At 42.5% G+C, this 23380-nt stretch overlaps 1 protein-coding gene across 2 annotated transcripts in view; it reads left to right on the top strand.

The window, feature by feature from the left end:
* The window catches only part of NEGR1 (neuronal growth regulator 1), an 813773-nt gene that overhangs the window by 680221 nt on the left and 110172 nt on the right, over positions 1-23380 (top strand). The gene's annotated exons all lie outside the window — the stretch shown is intronic.

Consider the following 23380-nt stretch of genomic DNA (forward strand, 5'->3'; position numbering starts at 1 on the left):
CAGGCATCCCTGTCATTGCAACTTCTGAGTCTAAAATTATTTCAGATTAAAAAGTTAAGAAAATGTATGTCAAAATAAAGACTTTATTGAAGTCATGAACAAGTTAATTTTTAATGGAATTAAATAATTAGAAAGACTAGAGAAACCTGATCAATATTTTCTTTCTTCCTCATTTTGATGGATGTCTTCCACGTATTTGGCATAACTTCCAAAACTGTCTGAACTTGACATCCCCCCATCCTGTGCCACCTCCGCTAACATTCATCTGGAATAGAGCCAAATTTCCCTGGTTTCCCCCATACTTAAGAACCAGCAATTCCAAGTCCTCACATACCAACTCAGTAGTTAAGACTCTGCTACCTTCCATTCTGTCTATGATTTCTCTCGGTTTTTCACACAGTCCTCAAAGTGGTTGTTCTTCACATGTGCCTGCCCAAAGGTATTTGTGTCTTTCAAAAGGAAATGTAGGAGATGAACTCTATCTACCTTAAAGAACTAATTCTTTAACTTACAATCAGACTTCACAGCATTTAAGTGTCTGCAGTGGGGTGGGGACAGTTTTTCCTGAATTCTTCAATCCATAGCATGTTTCTAAAACCATTCAAACCCATAGCTTTCCTAATTGAACGACTTTTCATGCTTTGCAAAATGTACTTTTCACATTCCTATTCATTTCATGTAAAATAAAGATTATACAGCTGCCGAGGTGTTTTTATTTTGCTGTTTTACACATCTGTTGTTCTGTACTCCTTCTTATTAGGAAGATTTGTCACCATATGTAGTCGTAAAAAAAGGACATGAGAAATAGGTTAATTGAACATTTATGTCCACTTCCGAAACAGGATATATATCCCTCCCTGCATGTTTGTTTTTTTAACTCTCTCTTTATGTTTCATTTCCCGAGTGGGGTTTTGTTAGTGTGAGTTTGTGTGCGTCTATTCACTTGTGTGTATAATTAGGAAATGACTAAACTTCATTTTCAAACATTGTCATTAAGAGGATAGAATGATAAGTTGATACACGTTAATGATTTTTTTTTCTTAGAATTTTGTGTATATCCAAGATAATGTGTGCACCAGGATTTATACATTATCGTAGTAAATGCTTCTGGAATTGCTAAGTAAACCATAACATTCAATTCGACATAATGGCCACATCATATTAATTCTTCAGAGAGTCCCGAAATTCTCTCCTATCAACTAACTAATAGAGCGTTGTGGGCCTCTTTCTTCAGCAAACACTTCCCACTTGCTGTGTGGTCATTCTCTTGAGTAGACAATGAGAAGATTGTCTCAGGCACATAAGGCAGGAACGTTTTCAGAATATTACATGGAAATATGTAATGTGTTTCAAAAGCTGAAATCCAGCAGGGGAACCCTAGGTTTCAATGCAATATAGAGACTGCTATTGTGCATTAAAGTTTGATGAATCTGGGCTTTCAAAGTTCATCTAAAAACTATTTTATTTTCATTTAAGGGGAAGAGGTCTAGCAAGTACGTTTTATAGTACATTAAATAATATTATCTAACTATGTATGTCAAGTTCAGAACTCTGTAACATTTTTCATGATGTAGTCATATCAGGTAGGAAACGAACTATATTTATATTTTCTTGGATTACATGACTTCATAGAAAATACCTTTTACTAAGTTTATTGGCTGAGATATAAGAACATTATCAAGTAAAAAGCCAACAAATCTGGAAGAATGTCTCCAAGATATCATCCTCAGATCTATGTATTACTAATAGTCCAGTGAGGGTAAAGGATATTTAAAGATATTCTCAATTCTTAGCATTCCCGGGAGCAACAAAGGGGCACCAGAAATGATTTCCATCAAAGACAGAGTGCATCCGGTCTTAGTGGAGAATATTTGTTTTCCTTTAAGGTGTATCTTTGTTGACTTTCTTAGGTCACCTCTGAAGGGAATAGAATTTGGCAACATATTAAACCTCAAACATTGAGGCTGACTCTTCCTATGCTGTGTACATACTAAGAGGTATTCTTGTCAAACTCTCGGTCCTGGTCACTATTTAGAGGAACGGGTTAATTTTCTCCTTCCTTGTGGACAGAGAACAAATATAGTTCATCTTTACCTATAGATCCTTTGAAAGAAGCAAACATTCTAAAAATGTCTGATCTTATGTAGCAAGTGATATCATGAACCAAGATTCAGGAAGGAAATTCTCTCTCTCTGAAGCAGGAAGGGTGGCATGGCATGTGGGCATCTTCTTCCCCTGGCAGACATTGCTGATCAACCTTGGTCCTATTTGCTATTTAACCAATCACAGCCTCCAGACATCCGCCACTGACCATCAGAGTCGGCAAGCAGGAAATACAGATTTGCTTAGAGATAGTTGAGAGTGGCTACTGTTTAAATTGGGGTATGATGTAAAATAAGTGTCATCTGTAATTCGAGAGTGACGGGAATGCAGAGCAGCAATATTCAAGGAGGGCCTCTCAATCCATTACTCAAAAGGCTAGTCACTCTTTGTCTCAAATTGAATTCCAAGTGGCTCCTCCTCATCTATTAGAGGGAAAATCAATTCCTTTGAAAGAGTATACTTTCAGAAGGGATAGTAAAGCAAAACTGCTGAGAACTTTCAGGGTAACTTCTTGGAGTTTTTCACCAGAGATACTGAAAAGATCTTAAGTTTAAGATTCTTGGTTTCCTGGGACATTGGTGCTCCAAAGCGTCCTCTTTAAATGGCTCTACATGCAGGGCATCTTTGATTCTGGCAACCTGCTTGGTGAATCCAGGAGCCCAATGCTCAAAATATATGTTGTAACTAAGAGAAATGATAAATTAGGCTGTGAGTTTTTCCTCTTAGATTGGCCAGATACTTTTACCAAGAAAAGGAGAATAATGGGGTCTGTGAAAGAGTCCCATCCCAGAATAGAGATTTAACACCCCATGTTGTATTTCTTGGAACTTGAGAACAATAATAGGATGCAGGAGGGTGAGAAACTCCAAATAACAGATGATTTTCTGGCTGCAAACTCTTCACCTTTTGAACAATTAAGTGACTCATTCTTCCTTAACACACAAATTCTCTATCTTGAAAACTAAAGAACATTCTCTCCCCAGGCTGAACAGGTCACTGCCTCATGGATAATTAAATGGCCTCCGCTAACTGAAGTACTAAGGGAATAATACAATTGTTTGCTTTTATATTAGTATTCCATTCTTTAAAAATATTGTCTCTAATTAGCAGCCTAATACTGCCTAATTAGCAAAATAATATGATTTACAACTAACACTTGATTGACACCTGCCTCATTTATGCTTGATTAGTGCCCAGTTTTTCAATAACAGAAGAAAATTAATATTCTCAAAAGGAAGCCTTTTTAGGGCTAAAAAGTTAAGTAAAGTTATTTATATAATGATAAAACATTTTTTATTTGCCTACTCTAGCATCTAGTATGTCTGAAAGGCATAAAGATGAAAGCTAAACAACAAAATTATTTTTATTAATTCTCAAAAGTATTAATTAAAGCAATGAATCCTCATTTAGGATGCTGACTTGGTTATTGCAATAAAAAGTCCTTTTTCGCAAGCCTAATTTACTATTAAATCTTACTTTTAAAATGTCCTGTGATGAAGATATTCAATAGTAACAAAAGGAAACGTGTTAAATAAGGAAAGCAATTTTGTACCAAATTAAATGCAATTATTAGGCGCATGCTAATAGTATAAGGACACTTGGGCTATATCTACATACTCAAATTTGAGTTCAGTCAAATAACAAGTAATCTTGAAAACCATCAGCTGTCAAACTTTTTTTGGCAGATTAGCTTGTGTGAGCAACCACAGTCTTAGGTAAAATTTTTAAAAACTATGCACCAACAGATGTGTTCATCTCTGTTCAATTCCTACAAAAGGATCAAACCTTTCAGCAATATATTTCAGATGGCTTATGTCTCCACTATGACTTAAAACTATTTCCATTGTACCATTTCTTTTCAACCTTTTCATCCGAAAGTTTTATCTTTGAGTTAGATTTCTTCACTGATGACACATTCTGATAGCGTCTGGCCTACTTCTACAGCTTAAAGAGTGTTCATTAAAATGAAATACATTAACATATAAGCCACAGACAGGGAAGATGAAATTGCCTTAAATAACTACCGAGGAAGTAGGTGTAAATGAAAACAGTTATAAGTTGAAAATTAATTCAGGCATTAATACTTTGATAACAGGCGGATTTCAGGCTAGGCAGTTAATTACTCATTTTGAAATGCTTGAAATAACCTCATTATTTAAAGATATAGGAAAATTTAGAGATGAGACTGGTCATTCAAAAAAGAGGGTAAGTGTAAAATATAAGATACTATGGCATATGCTCTTAAGAAACATACCCTATGGGAAGGAATGTAGTTCTAAATATAATCTTATTTCTAGAAAGTATATATACTCGGTAGAATTTTTAATAATAGGAGTAAGAAAAGCAAAGCAGGAAATTACATTATAAGTATATGTAATTTTTACAAGCTGACTCAATTCTTATGTAGAAGGATATCGAACATACATAAAATCTGTGTTACAAAAAGATAAGAATAGAAATATTACTGTGTGTCCTCATATTTAGGTCAAATGCAAAGAAACATCTTTTCCTGATAATGCTAGTTTTCTGTGTTGTCAAGGAATCAGGGGAGTTTCCATTGCTGAATTCTCCTGAGGCTGTGCTGCAATATAAAATGCATTTTTTGCCAATTTATATGCAATGTAGTCTGAGAGAAGAAGAAGGAATATCTGTGATTGAAGATATACAAGTTTACATACTTTTAGCACTTGTTTTGCTCTTATGCACATGAATGTGAATGAGTTATCTTCAAGCTCCAAATTCTTTCAATATGAAAGAAGGTATGTATATTTTTAAGGATCTTACAGAAGGAATAGTCATGGTCATCCGCCTGGGATGACCAATGGACTTTATATCAAGTGTGAAATCAAATCAATTGGAGGTGTTGCCTGGAGCCTAGTACTGAAAAGTTTGGAGACTGCCACCCTGGGCAGCAGAAATGAATCTCCAGATAAATTAACGATGTCCACCACATGCTGGAGAAGGGAAATTAGCATATGTGTTCTTTGCCCTGATTTAAATTTTTATTCGATAGCTCACTAAACAAAGTTAAGTAATTTGTCTAAGATCTTAAAATGAATACGTGCAGAAAAGGACACCTCAAGTTTCTGGCTTTCTAATCTTTCTTCTGTATATTACACTGAATATACCTGAATATGTGCTCCTTGTGTACTTATGCTTGTGTGTGTGTGCACATGTGTATGGGTGTCTGGATATACCTTTAAAACACTCAGCCATAGGGGTGGCCCATCAGGCAATGTATTTCTCAGTTTCTCTTTTTCAGTATTTATTGGAAAGTAGGCAAAATGTGTTTGAAATTTCCTCAATAAATTAAGTCATGATTTTTTTTTTTTTAATTCACGAGTGTCTGTACTGGGATCTGATCTATTCTCAGAAAGGTTCAATGTTCAGATTTTGTAATAAGATCACTGTGAAAGAATAATGTTACAAATTATAAAAGAGTAATGCTTGCACTTTTACATGGAGGTAGGAAAAATCCCATTGGCAATCCTGATGGAGTATGCAATATCATTTAATTAAGTACTTATAAACAATATCTATAAAAATTCTTCTTAAGGGCATAAAATGTAGAGTGCCATACTATGGTATAGTAAATTCCTTTTATAATGCCGGGCTCTGCGACAACATAATGCCCATGATGTAGGCATTCGATGTTATACTCAGAGAGATGTATTATACACTTAAAACAGTAGGCACATATGTAAGGCAGATTTCATGGCTTTCCTCGGTGGTATATTTCAGGATCCTAGAAAGGGAATAAAATTCCCTAAATTCTTTCCCACATGCTGATTGTTGCGCTTAATACTGCAAGTAGATTTTCCTGTACCATAGAAAAGTACGGTCCAATTTCTCCTACCAAGCTATTTGGAGGAAGAGCAAAAAATGGATGGCGAGGGGCTTATGGTAGTCTAAAGACCTAGAATAGAGGCTGACCCAGGGATACAGAGTATCATACAGAAAGGGGTAAAAATTTGTGAGCTCAACCAGTGAGTGTAGTGTAGATGTCCCATGTCTGTGGTCACCATGTTCCTGCATAAAGGGCTGGATTCAAAAAAAAAAAAAAAAAAGTCACGTTCACAGCAGTAGACAAAGCAATTGGGTCATTAGCAAAAAGTCAGCTCCAGGATCCTGATAGAAGCAAGTGTGAGCTCGAGCCTAGAAAGGTGTCTTAAAGCCATGATTGTTCTAGGAAATAGCAGCTCCAGGTCTTAGGAGAGGAAGGAGTTCTTAAGGACCTAGCGTAGCAAGGCCCAGACAGTTTAAATGCTATGACATTTATGCATAAACCTCTGTGAAAAAAAAAGCTGTGAAGGACTAGGAAGGTCACCTGGCCATGAGAAGGAGAAGAATAACGATAGGTGGAGAAGTTCACATGTGGAGAAGCCCGGGAGCTCCAGACAACACACACGGGAGGCAAAAGTTGGGGAAGCCAAAAGAAAAATTCGGACTAACTGAGCGCTCCACCATTTGGCCTTGGAGAGGAGAAATGATTGTCCCACAATCCTGCTACGCTCACGGAGGAGCAGATAACATGTATTATAGTTTGATTTACTATTTTACTAGGTGAGTGAGGAAGGGGGTGTCGCTTACTGGGGACATCCACAGGACTCCTGCTTTGGGAGGGGGCTGTCTGCATCCCGGCGTACAGGACACGAGAGAGCCTGTGGCACAGGCCAGGCATCCAGGCCATAGATTCCAACCGCGATTCGCTGGACGCTTGCTGCGTGCCTGGCACCGTCCTAGAGCCTGAGCTTTCGGTGGGGGGCAAAACCGACCCGGGCCTTGCCCTCATCCACTTAGGGCTTTTGGAATAAGTAACTGAAATAATCCACCCAGCGCCGTCCCCCCGCCTCAGTGCATGGCCGGGCAAAGCCATGTCCCCTCCCTGGGTCACGGTTTGCCGCAGGCCAGCCAGCTCGGTCCCGAGAAAGGATTTTAGGGACGTCGGACCTAGATCGGGTTCTTCTTTCCTTGTGGGTATACAGGAAGGCTTTAGGATCATGTGGCTTATTTCAACCCGTGAGATTCTGAGCAGCCTGGACGTGTGGAGCCAACACGTAGACGGGGAGACGGCGAATGACGCTCTGTCCCTTGCCCCCCAGACCGATCGGCTGCTCTTCTCCCAATGGTGGTGGAGTAGCCAGCGGGTGACCCTGAGCTCGGAGGCACATAGAGACGCCCGGGCAAGGCGACGGTGAAGTATTTGCTGCGCTGACTCCTCGAGATCGCAGGCCGCTTCCTCCTGCAGCCTTGTCTCACTTGTCCTGGGTCAGCCGGCGCGTTCGAAGGCCTCAGACTGGGCACGGCAGGTGGGCTGTTCGGCAGAGGCCGGGGACCCAGTAAGTACTCGGCGCAGGCTGCCCGTGGCTCTAGACCCCGAGGGTGTCTCTGAAAAGGTTTGGCTGCTTCGTGTGGTGTCCAGGAGGATGAAGTTTTTCGACATGTGTCTTAGTCCAGGCGCTCCTCTGCCCTCGGTACAGGGAAGCTCTCAACCTCTCTGCACGCAGGCTCCTATGAAATGACTAGCTTCTTCTTTTATTTAAATCACTGTACGTTGACAATATTTGCTGTACCAAAGGGGCTCATGTTATTCAGCTCTACAAAGTCGCAAATAATATATATTTGAAAACAAGTGGTAGCTGATGTAAGCACCAGATGGCTCAAACATAAAATCAAGGGAGCTGCTTTTAGCTCTACCCCAGGGCTCTTAAAGCCGCCTTCTCAGTGCTCCTTTATATGTTGTAGTTTATTTCTGAAGTGACAATAAAATTGGGAACAGCAGAATGGAAAGGAGCACCACAGCCTCGGCATGTTTTAACAATCTGCTATGCATATGAGATGAAACGTTGCCATCACTAGAATCAACAACATCTTGACACATGATTCAAACGTCAAGAATATCCAAGACTGTAAGATGTCTTTGAAACAGTGACAAGAAGCTAAAGTCAAATCCAGACTGGAACCCGATGCCTGAAAGGATCTTGTCTCCTGTCTCCTGAAAGTTGAGAGATTCCAGAGCACAGCTTCGGCCTCGAGGGACCAAGCTCCGCAGGGTCCATCCTTCCCATCCTGTGCCCCTGCCCCATGGAGCGCGCCTCCCCGAGCGGGCAGGTGTGTCACGGCTGGGCCCAGGGCCGCGGGAACGTCCAGCGTGGCCCGGGACCACAGGCCCAGGAGGACTGTTCTGGTTATGTTTTGCTGCATGATACATTGCCCTAAGTTTATCAGCTGAAATATTACCCAGACTTCTCTCTTCTCAGTTTCTGTGGGTTCGGCCCCCAGGTGTGCCGTAGCCAGGTGCTTCCAGCTTGGAGTCTCTCACAAGGTGACCGAGGAGGCCGGAGTCACCCGAACCTCCACGACTGTGGAGGATTTGCTCCAGGATGGCTCAGGGTGCTTGTTGGCGGGAGGGTCTCGGCCACTTGCCGTGTGGGCTCCTCATCAGAGTGGGTGAGGGGCTCGAGACTAAAGCTGCAGCGGCCTTTTAACCTGCAGCAAAGTGACCCCCAACCCTGCTGCCCCACGTTGTTGGTGAATCGCCCCAGCTCTGGGGCGATGATGTGCACCACAGGTCAGCCTCCTGGAGGCCACCCCGAGGGCACCTGCCGAGAGGCCGAGGCTACAGCACACCTGGCAGGACAGAGTTCCTCCCTGGTCCCCATTTTCTTCCAGGCATCGATTTTCCGAGGGGTGTGTGCGGTCCTCGCTGCTGTCTGGGACCACACTGATGCACATGAATATCCTACCTACGAATCTCGTGTGGTCGAAGTATCTTTCACTTGATATAACCTTTCTTTTTTTTTTTTTCTTTTTTTTTTTGGTGATGGGCCATCCTTGTTTGGGTCCTTCTCCAAGAGATACTAAAGCTGCAGAGCTGTGACTCCAGTTTTTAGAAGACCTCCTCCCAAACAAGAGAGACACAAGAATAGACCGTGAGTGGCAGAAACAACCTCTCCCCTTTCCACGCCAGTGACTCCTAAATTGCAAAATACACCTCCTCTCATTTCCAATTAATTTTTCCCCAAACAGATATTTCCCAGTCCGTCGTCTCTGTGTCTTGACAAATGAGCAAGTTAGATGGACAGTATCAGACAACAAGGGAAGGGATTGTTGCTTCGGATTGGCAGCGAGATGAAGATTTAAACAAAGACGCGTAGATGAAAAGAATAGGAGAGCTATTCAAAAGCGATTTTTCCACCTCTTACTTTAGATCTATGAAAACATCAAAAACATCAAAACACTCTGGAAGGAGGGAAGTTGGCAGACACAGTTGTTGGTCATAATAGAATATTTGTTTTAAAAATATAAGCAACGTTAGCAGTGATTGGAGTGTCAGACCAACCTGCCAACTTCCCTCTAGTTTTTTTTTTTTCCCCCCAACTTTATTCTGGTCAATCTAAATCCGTGGCCTGATTGACTGGTAGCTAGAAATGATTTACAGAAGCAGCCACCGACAGAGCGCTTCCTTATACAGACCGGCCTGATAACAGGTAATGGGGGTCTGAATGCGTAACACGCTTGTCCCCTCTGTCCTGTCCCCTCTGTCCGTCTTTTTGACCCAGTGATACCGAAGGCCGCTCCAGTTCATCCTCAGGACTGTGGCTGAAGTGCTAAGCGCATGGGCTCTAGGGTCCGGGCACCCTGGATTTGAAGTGTGGCCATGTCACTTCCTTTCTGTGTCACATTGGGCGGATGGCTCCATTTCTCCATTTTCTTCTTTTTAATAATGAAAATAATAATAATAATAATAATAATAATAATAATAATAGTAATAATAATATCCACTTCCCTGGACTGTTCGAAGGATTTAAAAGGGTTAATATGCTTAAAGCACTTAGAACACTGCCTGACAGTTAACATCCACGCTGCTAAAATCACCATCTTAAAAACTTATCTGCCTTCTTTGTTATCTGGAAGCGATTAATGTCTTCGGCATAGGTGATATCAATTCTACTTTTTTTTTTATCAATTCTATTTTAACGACTTTGTCCCACGAGAAAGCAGGTGCCGTCATGTATGTTTGTAGTCTCAGCACAGGGTGTAACACTTGGCACATAGCAGGCACTCAGCCTTTGGGGTGAATGAATGAACAGATACGCTCAGTAATTTTATCTTTATTTATTTTATTTTATCCTTCACTGTGAAATTTTCATTTCCCCCTCTGTTTAATGAATGAGAATTTCTGGGAATTGTTTTTGCCGCAAGCATTCTTTATTTACACGAGTAAGAAAATTTTGCTCAATTTACCTTCATACCGACTCTAACCAACCCTCGTCGACTAACTTTGCGTGAACACTACTGACCCAAGAGCTGTTACGTTAATTCTTTTTTTAATCTTTAAAAGATTTCTTTTCTCAAAAAAAAAAAAAAAAGATTTATTTTCTTTTTGGTAGTTTGCTCTGAGATGCTTATCAGATCCAAAGTCCTCTTCACGTTGGTGACCACGTGATCCGTAGAATCCCCATCTTTTCAAGGTGGATTGCATCGCGGCTATCCTATGTTCCGGTGGCTAACTTCACAGGCAGGGGAAAAGCAAATGATGTCGAAATTGCATCGCTAATCAGGACCCCAAATAGAGAAATCTATATGAGAAAGTAGCTGTAGAGAGAGAGTCCATGCTTACCAACCGTAACATCGTGCCTCAGTGGGCCACTTCTGGACACACAGCTCGAGGCACTACTCCCAGGTGTGGGCTCCGCCCGTGGAGGCACCTGCCAGGCCGCCTGCCCCGTGTGGCTTCTCAGGCTCACGGGAGACACAGGCACGGGGACATTTTTCGTGAAATGAATCCCGTTTACAAGAGCGCCACACCTCCCATCCAATTAAAAAGGAAAGGCGAAAAGTAGAGGCAGGAAGATGGCAAAAGAGAGACAGAGACCAAAAAAAAAAAAAAAAAAAAAAAGGAGAAAGAGAAAAGATACCGAAGGCAGCAAGGCATCCAGGACACAGGGGCTTAAAAGGGACAGTAGGAGGCCGGAGTCAGCAGAGGGCATGGGCTCTTGAGGGCCTCTAATCACCTCCAGGCTGGAATAGTTCAGGAGAGATTTTCTTTTCTGGAAGAGCTGCTTGGCGGTTGCCGTGGAAACCAGCACAGCTCAAAGCAAAACGCCCAGAAACGAGAAGCAGGGCCCGTGCGCTTCTACCCGGTAAATATGAATCGCTCTTGGTTCCTTCTGGGAACCGGTCAAAGAGGGACAGACGACCCCGATCTGGGGCTTTTGAGCTCATTCGGGGTTCCCCACTTGGGCAGGGCACCCACCCACGATGGGCTGGCCCCCCTGGGTCAGACCCAGGTCAGCAGGGCCTAGGCCTGGGGCGGCCCGAGGGGTCAGGTGTGGGAGCACCTGCAGGGATGGAGCCGGGCCTGACGGCGGCGGACTCGAATCCTGACCCTCTGACGTCTGGCGTCAGCTCTTGCCCTTCTCCAGGCTCCTGCCCCCTTCCGGATTGGAAGTTCCCAGGCCCGGCCCAGGGCTGCCGGGTTCCCACGCCGGGCGGGATGGAGTCCCTAGTCTACCTCCTTCCTCCCAACCTCGCTCGTGCCGTGAAGTAGATGAGTGTGAGCGGAATTATCGGGGAGACCCACTGGCTCAGGCCCGCCGGCCCGACTGCCCCCGCCTCGGCCACCTGCCCCCCAGGCTCTCCGTAGACAGACGATGGTGACAACTCGGGTGCTCACCGGGTAACGTGTCCAGAACGTATTTAAGTGGAATTAACGATTACTAATGTTTTTTAGTGTCCGGTAGGTCCCAGGCACCATCTAAAATTCTTACAGAAATTATTTAACTCGCACAACGGCCTTAGGAGGCGAGTCGTTATTTTCTCCATTTTGCAACCAGGTGGATTGAAACCGAGAGAAGGTACTTAGTGCGGTCAATGCTCCCCCCGTGAGACACCCGGAAACTTAGATAAATGAGCCCTAAGCAGATAAGCCCCTGAGAACACGCCGGTTCAGCGGACGGTAGGGACAGTGAGTGAGCGACGAGAGAGGGAAGCCCACGCATGAGAGGGAGGCTGAGGACTTACTGGATTTCCCAAAAAAAAAAAAAAAAAAAAAAAGCACCAAAAACCCAAATAGGTAGAGTCACAGATAAGGTTGTTTGCCGACCGTGACCCCAATGTGGGCACCCCCCTCCCCGTTCAGCTGTGGGGAACCCAGCAAGTCAAACAAATGAGGCACGCTGGCTACGCCGCGGCCCTGACTTCACACGACGCCGAGACTGTCCTGTGGCTCGGGTCACTGACCACCCACGCGACCTCCCCAACCGGAGCTCTGCCCGCATCGCCCTAGACTTCCATCTCGGACCAAGAGAACGACCTGCCTCACTGCAATATGGGACCTGGGGCCAAAGCCAGCCGCACCTGGGACTCTCACATTTTTAAACTTTAATTTTCTCTGCGTCTATCAAAGGTCTGGGTACGAATAATATCTTCTAGAAGATCTGGGCCGAGGAAGATCTCGGGGCATGGAGCTGGAAACCAGCTTGTTCTCTAAAACCAAACCTGACTCAAAACCATATGTGTTTCCTTTACGTACACGTGGAGGATCGTGCGATTAGAACCCATTTCTGTCCAACTCCTTACACCCGCCTGCCTTATCTGTCTCTTCTTCCTTCGTGATAATGAAACATTTTGCGATTAAATGCAGGAGCATAAAATACAGAAAAATCATCATATGGTCGGGGCAGCAAGGATCTTGGTCAGACTTTACTATTTCAGTTTGCATAATAGTAACTGCTTCACTCCTGCCAAATTGTTTTAAGAAGTCTTAAAACAAATTTATATGCCCACGAAGCTAAAACTTCCATTTGGACTCAGTAATAGAACTCCTCTCATCCTGAGAACGTATTTAGACTATAACCTTGGATGTTTGCTTGGAGGCTGTGAGTCACTACTCCTCACAAGTCCTCCTGTTCCAGCAGATCTTACGGGGTTGTCGCAAGTGCATAGCATGTACGTGGTGTCGGGGTCACCCCAAAACACTCACACGTGAGCAGAGGTACCCACACATTTGCAATCGTACGCATGTTCTTTCTTTTATCTAGTAAGCAGGTATGGAGTATCGAGTGCATGCCTGGCAGTGTCCTAGGCACTGAGAATACATCGGCAAAACAGGTAAATCTCCTGCCTTTGTGATGTTATAGTCTACCTGGAAAGGGAAAAAAGTGTTTATCGTATCAGGTATGTTCATATAAGACACATGTACCTGTCCCTAGATACACTCATGCACATATATGTGTGTATATATGTGTATATGATAAACACACTTACCTTACACTCTGCTATATGCAGATATATGTATGTGTATGTATTTGCACTTTTTAAAGTCAATTTAAGACAAAGTAGGAGGGATCCCTGGGTGGCGCAGCGGTTTGGCGCCTGCCTTTGGCCCAGGGCGCGATCCTGGAGACCCGGGATCGAATCCCACATCGGGCTCCCGGTGCATGGAGCCTGCTTCTCCCTCTGCCTGTGTCTTTGCCTCTCTCTCTCTCTCTGTGTGACTATCATAAAAAAATAAAAATTAAAAAAAAATAATAATAAGACAAAGTAGGAGATTTTTCCGAAGTCGGGTGTGCTCCAGAATTCACAAGGTCAGACTTTGGAATCCCAGGGGAATTGCTTGTGGAGTCCTTGATCATCAGTGACTTGCTCTCCCTGCCGCAGGTGGTGAGGGCCAGATGTCCTGACTGGAATGGAATGACGGTAGCACGTGCCCTGGCACGCTACTGGGAAGACTTGGCTCTCCTTGGTTTGCCGCTTCGGGCCTCCTGTTGTCGGAGAGGGCATCGCAAAGGTTTCTCTCTTCTTCAGTGACCCTGGATTGGGAGTGGCAAGACTGGGTCTCTGATCCCATCTCTGTGACCTACCGGCTGTACGAGCGTTAACGTATCGGTGTGGTCCTCATTCTCCTTACCTCGTGGTGAACCAGTAGGATCAGGATAGCCTTTGCGATGGCTTCAGGCTTGTGTCCTCTGCTACCAACCAGCATCATTTACCTCATTACTTTGCTGCTGAGAGAGCACATCACGTCATACCCTCTTGGCGTCTCATATTCCAAAGAGCCCTGCTCAGTGTAGACTATGCTGTAGCTAAACTAGTTGTTGGCTGACACTGAACCTGTATGACGCCCCCTGTGTGGTTGTCTGTCGCCAGCTTCGGCCAAGCATGTAGTTCGAATGCGCAAACTCGAGCTTAGTATGTCAGAGCTCAGGGCGTTCTCCCCTTGCGGGTGTCCGAGTTACGTGACAGATTCCCCCGACGCACACTCCGCAAGCACCCTGCACTCACTGATCGTCCTTACTATAGTGTAACCCATGTAATGATTTTGTTTTTATTTATTGCCAACCCGTCCTACAGTATGTTTGCAGAGAAGGGACTGTCTTTTCCGCCACCAGGTCAACACAGCTTGCGTAATGTCCAGAAAACAGACTGCATTCGAAAGGTGCATTAAACAGAAATTAAATGAGCCCCTAAGGAATCCCATGTGGCAGTGTGGCAGTGATCGGGTGACGCTTCTCCAGGAAGGCCTCTGTGGTCACCTCTCAAGGCTTTGCCCTTGGCCTTTGGTAGGTTGCCTCACCTGCTCCCTGGCAAGCCTGGTTTTCTGCTAGCACTGGTCCCCCCGGAGAGCTGCATCCTTGCTACGCGGCTTCCAACAGAGCATTGGTGCGACTGTAGTAGCACGTCTCCTGCCAGCCTATTCTGTTCCTGCTGTTCCACGTAAGACTTGTGCTTATCACCTGACTCAAGGAAGCAGCGACCGTGACCTCCCTCAGTGCCCGTAATGGAGCTCCCATAGCATCCTCCTCTATGAAAGTTTGTCACTGTAAACCACGTCACACTGGCCGACAGGTGGCCTCGTTTAGCACATCTTCAATGGAGCCAATATTTGTCCTCAAGCTGCCTTTTATTGCTAGTTTTCAGGGATTATTTCTTCTATTCTGCATTTGTTTACAAATATATTGCCTAAGTAAGGCCTATGAATAGCTAGAGATGAAGAGATGTCTTCCGTGACATCAGAAATGTTAGATCTTGATCAGAGACAAAGGACACAAAAATGGCTATCTCCCCACTTTGGGCCAGTCGCTACACCAGGCATCTCGTGTTGGTTGTTCCACGTGAAAAACCCATCTTATCTATAATCGTTAACTTGTAAAAGGTCGTGAAGCTAATGCATGGCGGACACTTGAATCCATTTCTGCATGACTCCAAGGGTATTAAAGACATACCTCGCGTGGCTCAATCTCAGTAATAGCGTCAATTTGAATTCATCAAACTCCCTTTTAGATTTAACAATTCGCACTGATGAGTAATATGCTAATGCAGTGAAGTGGGTATCTCAAAGTATCTGGTCATTTGCCAAACCCTTGGAGATCCCTGTGCCAACAAGAATCTGGAGGCAATCAAGAAAAGCCATTCCTCCGTACAGTCAGTCATACGTGGAGAAGGGCTGGACAGGGCTCCCAGGCTACAATTCCGTCTTAGAAGTCATCAAGATTTTGTAGGTTTAAGACAATAAACAGTTCAACTCTTAATTACCAGGCGCCTGGGCCCTGCATTTCATTGCATGACGTCAATACAATGGACTTTTATAAATATATTGATGGTATATTTTATAAATTTATATTGATATAAATATGCCAGGGGTTAATAGTCCTCTTTTGGGTTCTTGCTGTATCCTTAATTACATCCCCTTTATGTGGATTTTTCCTTCTAACTTGTATTAGGGAGGAAGCCCAGTATGTCTGCTGAGGGCTGGGACACTTATTATTCTGTGATTCTGGGAAACATGATCCAGAAATAACATTGTACGCTCATCAGACCGTTTCTGGAGATTATCTGTATAATGATGAAAGCCACACAGTCTCTGGCATCACAGTGCCATATAAAAGAGTTGCTAAAACCCAACCTTCCTCAATGGCCTCTGGAGTCAATATTATTTTTGCTGAAAGTTGGTAGTTTCTGTCAAAGAAGTCTGGGACAGACATTTCAATCCGTGGTCATCCATAGCATGGACCAAAATTCTTCCGAAACTCTTCCCTCAAAATCTCATCCAGTAGAGATCTATTGCGGAGCCACTGTGACTAGAAGTCTAGGAAGTTATTTTTTTAATATCGTGGTAAGCATACGAATGTGCCACTTGTTGTTAGTGCCCCTTTGTTAACCCAGAAGACATTTTCCTCCTTCCGAACAGGCTTTGGGTGGACTGAGAGAATATTTTGTATCCAAAGACGTAGTTTTGATAAGGTTAAGTACAGACCGTCTCTAACTTGTGGTGGTTCAACTTAAAGATTTTCTTTTTCCTTTACGATGGTGCACAAGCAATACGCCTTCATTAGAAACCTTACTTCAAATTTTAAATTTTGATCTTTTCCCCGGTTAGGAGGCTTCCTCCTGATGCTGGGCAGTGGCAGTCAGCCGTGGGATCACCAGGGGAACGCCCATAAGCGTAAACCCCTTCTGCACCTGCACAGCCATTCTGGTTTTCACTTTCAGCAGACTATCCAATAAATTACGTGAGATACTCGATACTTGATTATAAAATAGGCTTTTTGCTGGATGACTTGCCCAACCGTAGGCTGACCCGGGCGTTCTTAGCGTGTTTTAGTAGGCAGGCGGGGCTAAGCTATGATGCTTGGTAGGTTAGGGGCATTAAATGCATTTTTACTTATTATCAAATTATGCTGGGTTTATCAGGACATACCCCACCCCCTTCATAAGTCACCCCCAACATTTATACCGCCTTGGGACATTTACCAGGATGTAACAGACATGCTTTTTTTTTTTATTTTAATTTTTATTTTTTTTTTTAGTTTCAGGTAGGGCTTTGTCTTCAAGTGGATGCTGGAGGTACACAAACATAGATACTTAAATCAACCCTCTAATGCTTATGCCTCCGTGAGCCCTGCGTTATCCTATCACATCTCACATATCCACGCTCAGGTATCCGCAAGCAGTGACTCCACGTGGGATATTCCTTTCACTAGGCCCAAAGTTTCTCCTCCCAAATAAACGCAGACTAATTTTGTGCACGTGTAAAGTTACTGCGTGTTGGTCATTGAGGGCAGCTAATGTCAACCTGTGGGCTTCTTGTTGTAAACATTTGGAAATGTTGTTGCCACTGTTGGATTAATAGAAATGGTTTTTCTTAAGAGGAACATGTTCTAAAGTTGAATTACCGGGTAGTCTCTTAGAATAACACCAAGTGTTGAAAGTGCTGTGATGATTTTAAAGGTCATTTATCATAATTTCAATTAAAAAGTAAGTTCGCTTTTATAGAGCCACGTGTATTTATTTGCCAGGCAGTTTTTGTGCAAAGTGATTTATCTCCGCCCTCACTGCAGTGTGAACTTGTGGATACATCACTATCCCCAGTGTATTAAATGTGCAAACAGAGGGGGTGGCGAGTGGCTTCCAAGTACTGCAACCAGGATTCGTCCTGGGTCGGTTTCCCCCAGAACCTCCATCAGTGACCACTGTGCTCAGTCCCCTTCTTAACCACAACCATGTGATGGAAGCAAAAACAGCCCAGTGACGTGTGTGTGCAAATCGTTATAACTTTCTTAATGATATGCTAGAAAAGTGAGAATCCAGAACTTGAGGTAGGGTCATACCACCTAGGGTTGGCAGAGGGGGCGGGGCCTGTCCTCTGACTGCCGAGATACCGCGCGGTCACTGATGTCACCTGTTCACAGATGATGAACATTCTTCTCCGGAGGCAAGAGTGTGATGCCTGCATGGCCCTCCTTGCACAAAGTCTCCGCTGTCCGGGTGCCTAGCAGCCTGACCAACAGGCTCGGGGCCTCCCCCATAGGGGTAAACAGGAAAGGGTCACCTTTTTTTTTTTTTTTCTTGACCTCCTATGTCCAATCTACTCACAGTCTGCCTTCCGTCAGCCCTAACCTTGGTCGTTCCTGGGCAACGTCTTCTTCATTCTCCTGTGAAAATGACATTGCTTCCACTCCACAATGTTGGAAGTCAGAGCTTTCAGAGGAAACCATGGCAACCAAAAGGATTAATTTCTGCCGTGTCTCAACACACAGTCATGCTCTCTCCCCACGGTCTAGAAGATCACTCACACGCGTTATGGCTGTGTCATAACGTACAGATAGAATCATCCAGAAACCAAATATGAACTCCAAAACACACAGAGGTGCAGGGGGCTGGTACTAGACAATCCTAACCACCTACCGTGGGTGCAGGGTGACAGATGGGACACCAGTGAGGCCCCTAGAAGGGGCTGTTACACGTGGCTCCTCCCCAGAGCACCCTCTCCACCCTCAGTACCTTGCTTTAATAGCATTTCCTCCTGTCCTAGCCCAAATCACATTTACTAACAAAGTCAAATCTTGTTTTACCCAATACCTCCTTTTTTTTCACATAGAATGTTGAAAATGTCCTTCTTGGTGAACTTCCCTTCACCTCTGTTTTATGTACAATTAAACCGCCTCTTTGGCGGGGCTGGTCCCCGCAGGGCTACAGTTGCCCACGATGACAGATGCTGCCCTTAGCCCCGGAGCGCTCCCTCCGATTCTCCACATAATGAGACACGTAGGAGAGTCTCACTGAGGACTTTGACTGTTGCTCATCAGGAGAGCCCACTGCGCACCTCCTGAGGAAAATCTCACACTCACAAGTTGATTACTAGTGCAGTGGAGCAGCAGCCCACGTCAGATCCGTGTCCAGCGTTCTTAAAGTCAAGGGATATCTGGGGTCAGACTACCGTGTTGCCAGAGGGGGAGTTTACAAGTTCAAGATTCCCCTCTGATTGGGTAACCCGGTTGTGATAATGTCCTCTGAGCTGTTTGGAGGACAGACCCTCGGTGGCACCAAGGCCTATACAGAAACAAACAACTCTAGTTGGTGTTGGCTGAAATATGGGGACAAGATTGGAAAACCATGTGTCATAAACCATTTTTCTCCCATGCAAAGCCCCATATGATAGGAGCCTCCATTAATTAAGGTTGAATTTGCCTCTCTTCCATTTTTGGTGACACAAGCCACTCACTTATTAGCTGCCTCTAGCAGAAAGACCCTATTGTCGGGAAAGCTAGTGCTGGTAGAGAGTTGTAAGAGCCATCACATAGGAATGTCCTATTTAAGCAATTCTAGAAATACTGCAAGTGAGCAGGCTGTTTCTTCCAGGAGGTGAGGAAATGGAATGCTAAGATCCTCACCCAAAGGCTTTCCCATCTCTACTCCTTATTCGCTGTGTGTTTATGAGCAAAATAGTTGACCTCTCTGTACTCCAATATCTCATCTGTAAAAGGGGAATTAATAATAGTATGCATCTCACAGGGTTTTGGGGAGAAGGAAATAAGTCAATCCATGTAACTGTGTCTGGCACATAGCAAGAGTTCAATAAATGTCAGCGATTGTAATTAATATGATAATAATAATTACTGTTGTTATAGCAACTGTTCACAAAGTTGTTCCGGAAAGATTAAATCAGTATCTGAAGAGTATAAGAAAATCTCTAGGAGCTTTATTGGCTCCAGCCAGCTTCAACTCTTACCCAAACTGTATTTTAAAGTAATAAAATATCATTATTTTATAGGAAAAGAACTTGGCTATATTGAGTAAATGGGGTCATTCAAATTTGTTTGACAACAGGAGGAGAAGTATATTTTTAAATACTTCTGTGTATGTTAATACTAATGCCTATAATTTGGCCCCGTTTTGAAATTGAAGTGTGTTCATTGTCACCAAAATCGTAATCTATACATTCCTACCCTTACTTAAACCAGAACTGTTAAAAAAATACTTTGGATCCTGTAGTTATCTTTTAAAATCCAGCACAATTCCCAAATAATTACCCAAAAGCATGATATATTAACCTTTTGAATAAGAAAAAAAAATCAGCATCCACACACTAGGTGGAATTTTGTTATTTACATATTTCCGCTACTCCTGATATTCTCCATCTTTGCTTCTCCTCAGTAAAGTTAAATCTCCCCCGATGCCAACAGTCTACTTAATTTTCTCTCCAGTGATTCAGATACCAATTTTTCCATTCACTTCTATAAGCAATAACAGAAACTACTGCTGCTACTCACTCTCACTTGGTTGTTTATATAAAGGATCTTTAATCCTACCAACAACCCTACAAAGTAGGAGCTATTATCTAAATTCAATAAATGAGGACACTGGGGGGTTGGAGAGATTCATTAGCATGCTCACCATCACGCAGCTGAATAATGGCAGGTTTGAGATTTAATCCCAGTTTTATCAGGCTCCTTTTAACTTCCCAAACTATCTCGCTTCAAGAAATCTAGCTGACTCTCGTTTTCCTCAACCCTCAGCACCAGCTTGCCTCACTCTTGGTACCTTGACCTCATTTCCTCTGCTTTCTCTTCTGCTTCCTGCCCATCTGGCCCTATGGGTGACCACTTATTATTTTATAATTTGGAATCTCCAACTCAGTCAGCTTCTCTGGTCCTGAAGAGGTTTTACATAAAATTACCTCATTAGGGCGTTTTCCTATATTTTGGCCTATGTGGGAAAAATATCTTGTATTGACTACAAAATTAAATTATGTATTGACTATGAAACTAAACTAAATTATGGAGTAGATGCTACATGCAACATAATTTGTCATGCACTAAACTCCTGTATTCTTTTTAAAAACCCTTTCTAGGAGACAATGTGGCTTTACATAAGTAATTTAGCTCTACATAAGCGAGCACAATGAAGAGCTTGGTTCAATAGGATAGCTATTTGTTTCTACATCCTTCCACTGAGATGAAGTTGTTGTTGTATGCCACGCCATCTTTTTCAACGAAGTCTCAAATCAGCAATAAGAATTCAGAACAACAGAAGCTAAACAGTTGAAGAAATTAAAGTTCTGTTGTCCAAATTACTGAACATAGAAAACTCTGTTCACAGTCCTCCTGAATTTAGTTTTCCTGTGGACACACATTCTGATTAAGCTTCTACCTCAAAAGTCATTTTATGCTTTCATTTTGCTTTTGAATTATAAAATCCTTTTATGTGGGTTATACACTCCTGATGTATATTAATGAGATTTGCCATATTGCATTAAAATAAGTTTAACATAAATTTTCATTATTTTTAAAGGAGATTTTTTTAATAGGACAAGAGCATAAAAATGTTTGGGGGTTTATGCCAGCCTAACAAAAGAGTAGTTTTTAAATTAGAACAGTGTTTCTCTATGATTTTTTATTTCGAATTTTAATTTTCTATAAATATTGGCATTTCGACATAAGGATTGAATGTGCTAATATTTTAAAGCCCTACATTATATAGTCCGCAGGCTTCCTGAGACCAGGTTTCATTAACTGCTATAATCCTACTATCTAGAATATTGCTTAACACATAGAAGGGATTGAAATATTAATGGTGAATACATATATTTATATTTCATATATATATATAACTGAAATACAAGTATATCTTGTATATATAAGATATACAATCTTATATATAAGATCTCCTTAGAGAAGGAAAACAGGAATATTTCTGCATTTTTAAGTAATCTAATGCAGAGCTGTAGAAAGGTTCCACTTCTCAATAATACCAAATCACATTGTCAGAAGAATGACTGGGACTTTGGAATTTTCAGTCATGGGTTGTTACCTGAGTAATTATTTGACTACTTGAGAATGTCTCTCTCCAAAAGTTTACATTCCCCCATCCCAGATCTTTTGTAACCTAAGCCATAATCCTTGTCAACTGCCCTAAACATCTTGCCTGGTCCATTAGCTCAGAACACTCAGGAAAGGACCCAGGAAATCAGCCGTGCAGACCAGGACACACACAGACTTTAATTACCCAAATAATAGACCCTCCCAAAATGTGTTTTGCAGGTTCCATTTCATAACTGTTGTTAAATTACGGTTTTATTATTCAAACGAGTAGCTGAGCTAGATGGTTAGTGAGTTCACTATTGAATGGAATTGAGAATTGCCATAGCTTTACCTGTGGAAGAATCAGTGAAAGACAACAAGAGGCCCAATAAGGTTAGCAAGTTAAAAAAAAAAAAAAAAAAAAAAAATTTGGATCTCTAACATCTTTTGTAGGTTTTTGGGTACTTAGCTGAGCAAGGTGGGAATTCTTGCTCAGAGATATGATTTTGTGTGAAAGTCTCTGCTTTTACCTCTCACAGCCACACTCACTGTGTTTGATCATAAGAATCTGAACTTTATTTATTTTTACTATTATGGGACATACTTATTAACTCAGTTAAAAAGCAGCAGGTTACCTGTGTGTATTTAGTACTGAAGAAAGTTCTCCAACCACTGTTATTAGAGTTCCTCAAAATGCCATGTTTTCCCAATATTTGCATTCTTCCTCATTAAAAATTATTCATATACTTTAGGATTGCTAATGATGGTGTTTAATCTTTATAGTACTATTATTTTGTTTTGGGGTGTTTTTAAGAGTTTATTTATTTATTCATGAGAGAACACAGAGAAAGGCAGAGAAATAGGCAGAGGGAGAAGCAGGCCCCATGCAGGGAGCCCGATGCAGGACTGGATCCCAGGACCCCGGGATCATGACCTGAGCTGAAGTCAGACGCTCAACCACTGAGCCACACAGGCACCCCTTTATATTACTATTACTTTGATGATCACCACTATTTAATACTTGAAATAATCCTATTAAAAGTTAAGTTAAAATGGAAATCTTAAATAAAATTATTATTTAAAATGCCATAGAGTTTATTATTTATTAGATACTTGCTGAAAAATTATATTGATAGACCAAGGATACAGTTAATGCTTTAATTATGCTTACACTATAGCCAGCGGTGCGTGTAGGTATGCAAATATATTTCAGGTAATTAAAAATGCGTACATGTTTGTGTATATGTGTGGTGTGTGTTAACTTTTTACATAGAGACATAAAGGCAGAACATAATTGGTCCTTTAAATGGCCAACTTCTGTAGATATACTTGTAAAATAGGAACTGTATCTTCAGAGGCATTTTTAGGTATATGAATTTTACCCATGATTTTTATTTTAAATACATACTAAGAAATAATAACTGGTTGAATGAATATAGGGAGTGGCATCAGCTTTCTTAGAAGTCATATTATGTGCAGGTTTTAGTGTTTTTCTGGAAGGAACGCTTGAAAACTTGCTTGAGAACCCTGGGGCTGGTCCTTAACCTTTGCACAGCGAAAGTTGATGCTCCAGACCAGAATGGGAAAGGACTCCTACATGTTGGCTCGAAGACGGTGGTGGGGTGTTGTGGAAGCCCCAGAGACTAGACTCTGTTCAGTGGTTTCCATGGTCAGGGAAGCCTTCAAATGAA

Source organism: Canis lupus, chromosome 6 (assembly GCF_003254725.2).
Source record: "Canis lupus dingo isolate Sandy chromosome 6, ASM325472v2, whole genome shotgun sequence".
In the NCBI taxonomy this organism is placed as follows: Eukaryota; Metazoa; Chordata; class Mammalia; order Carnivora; family Canidae; genus Canis; species Canis lupus.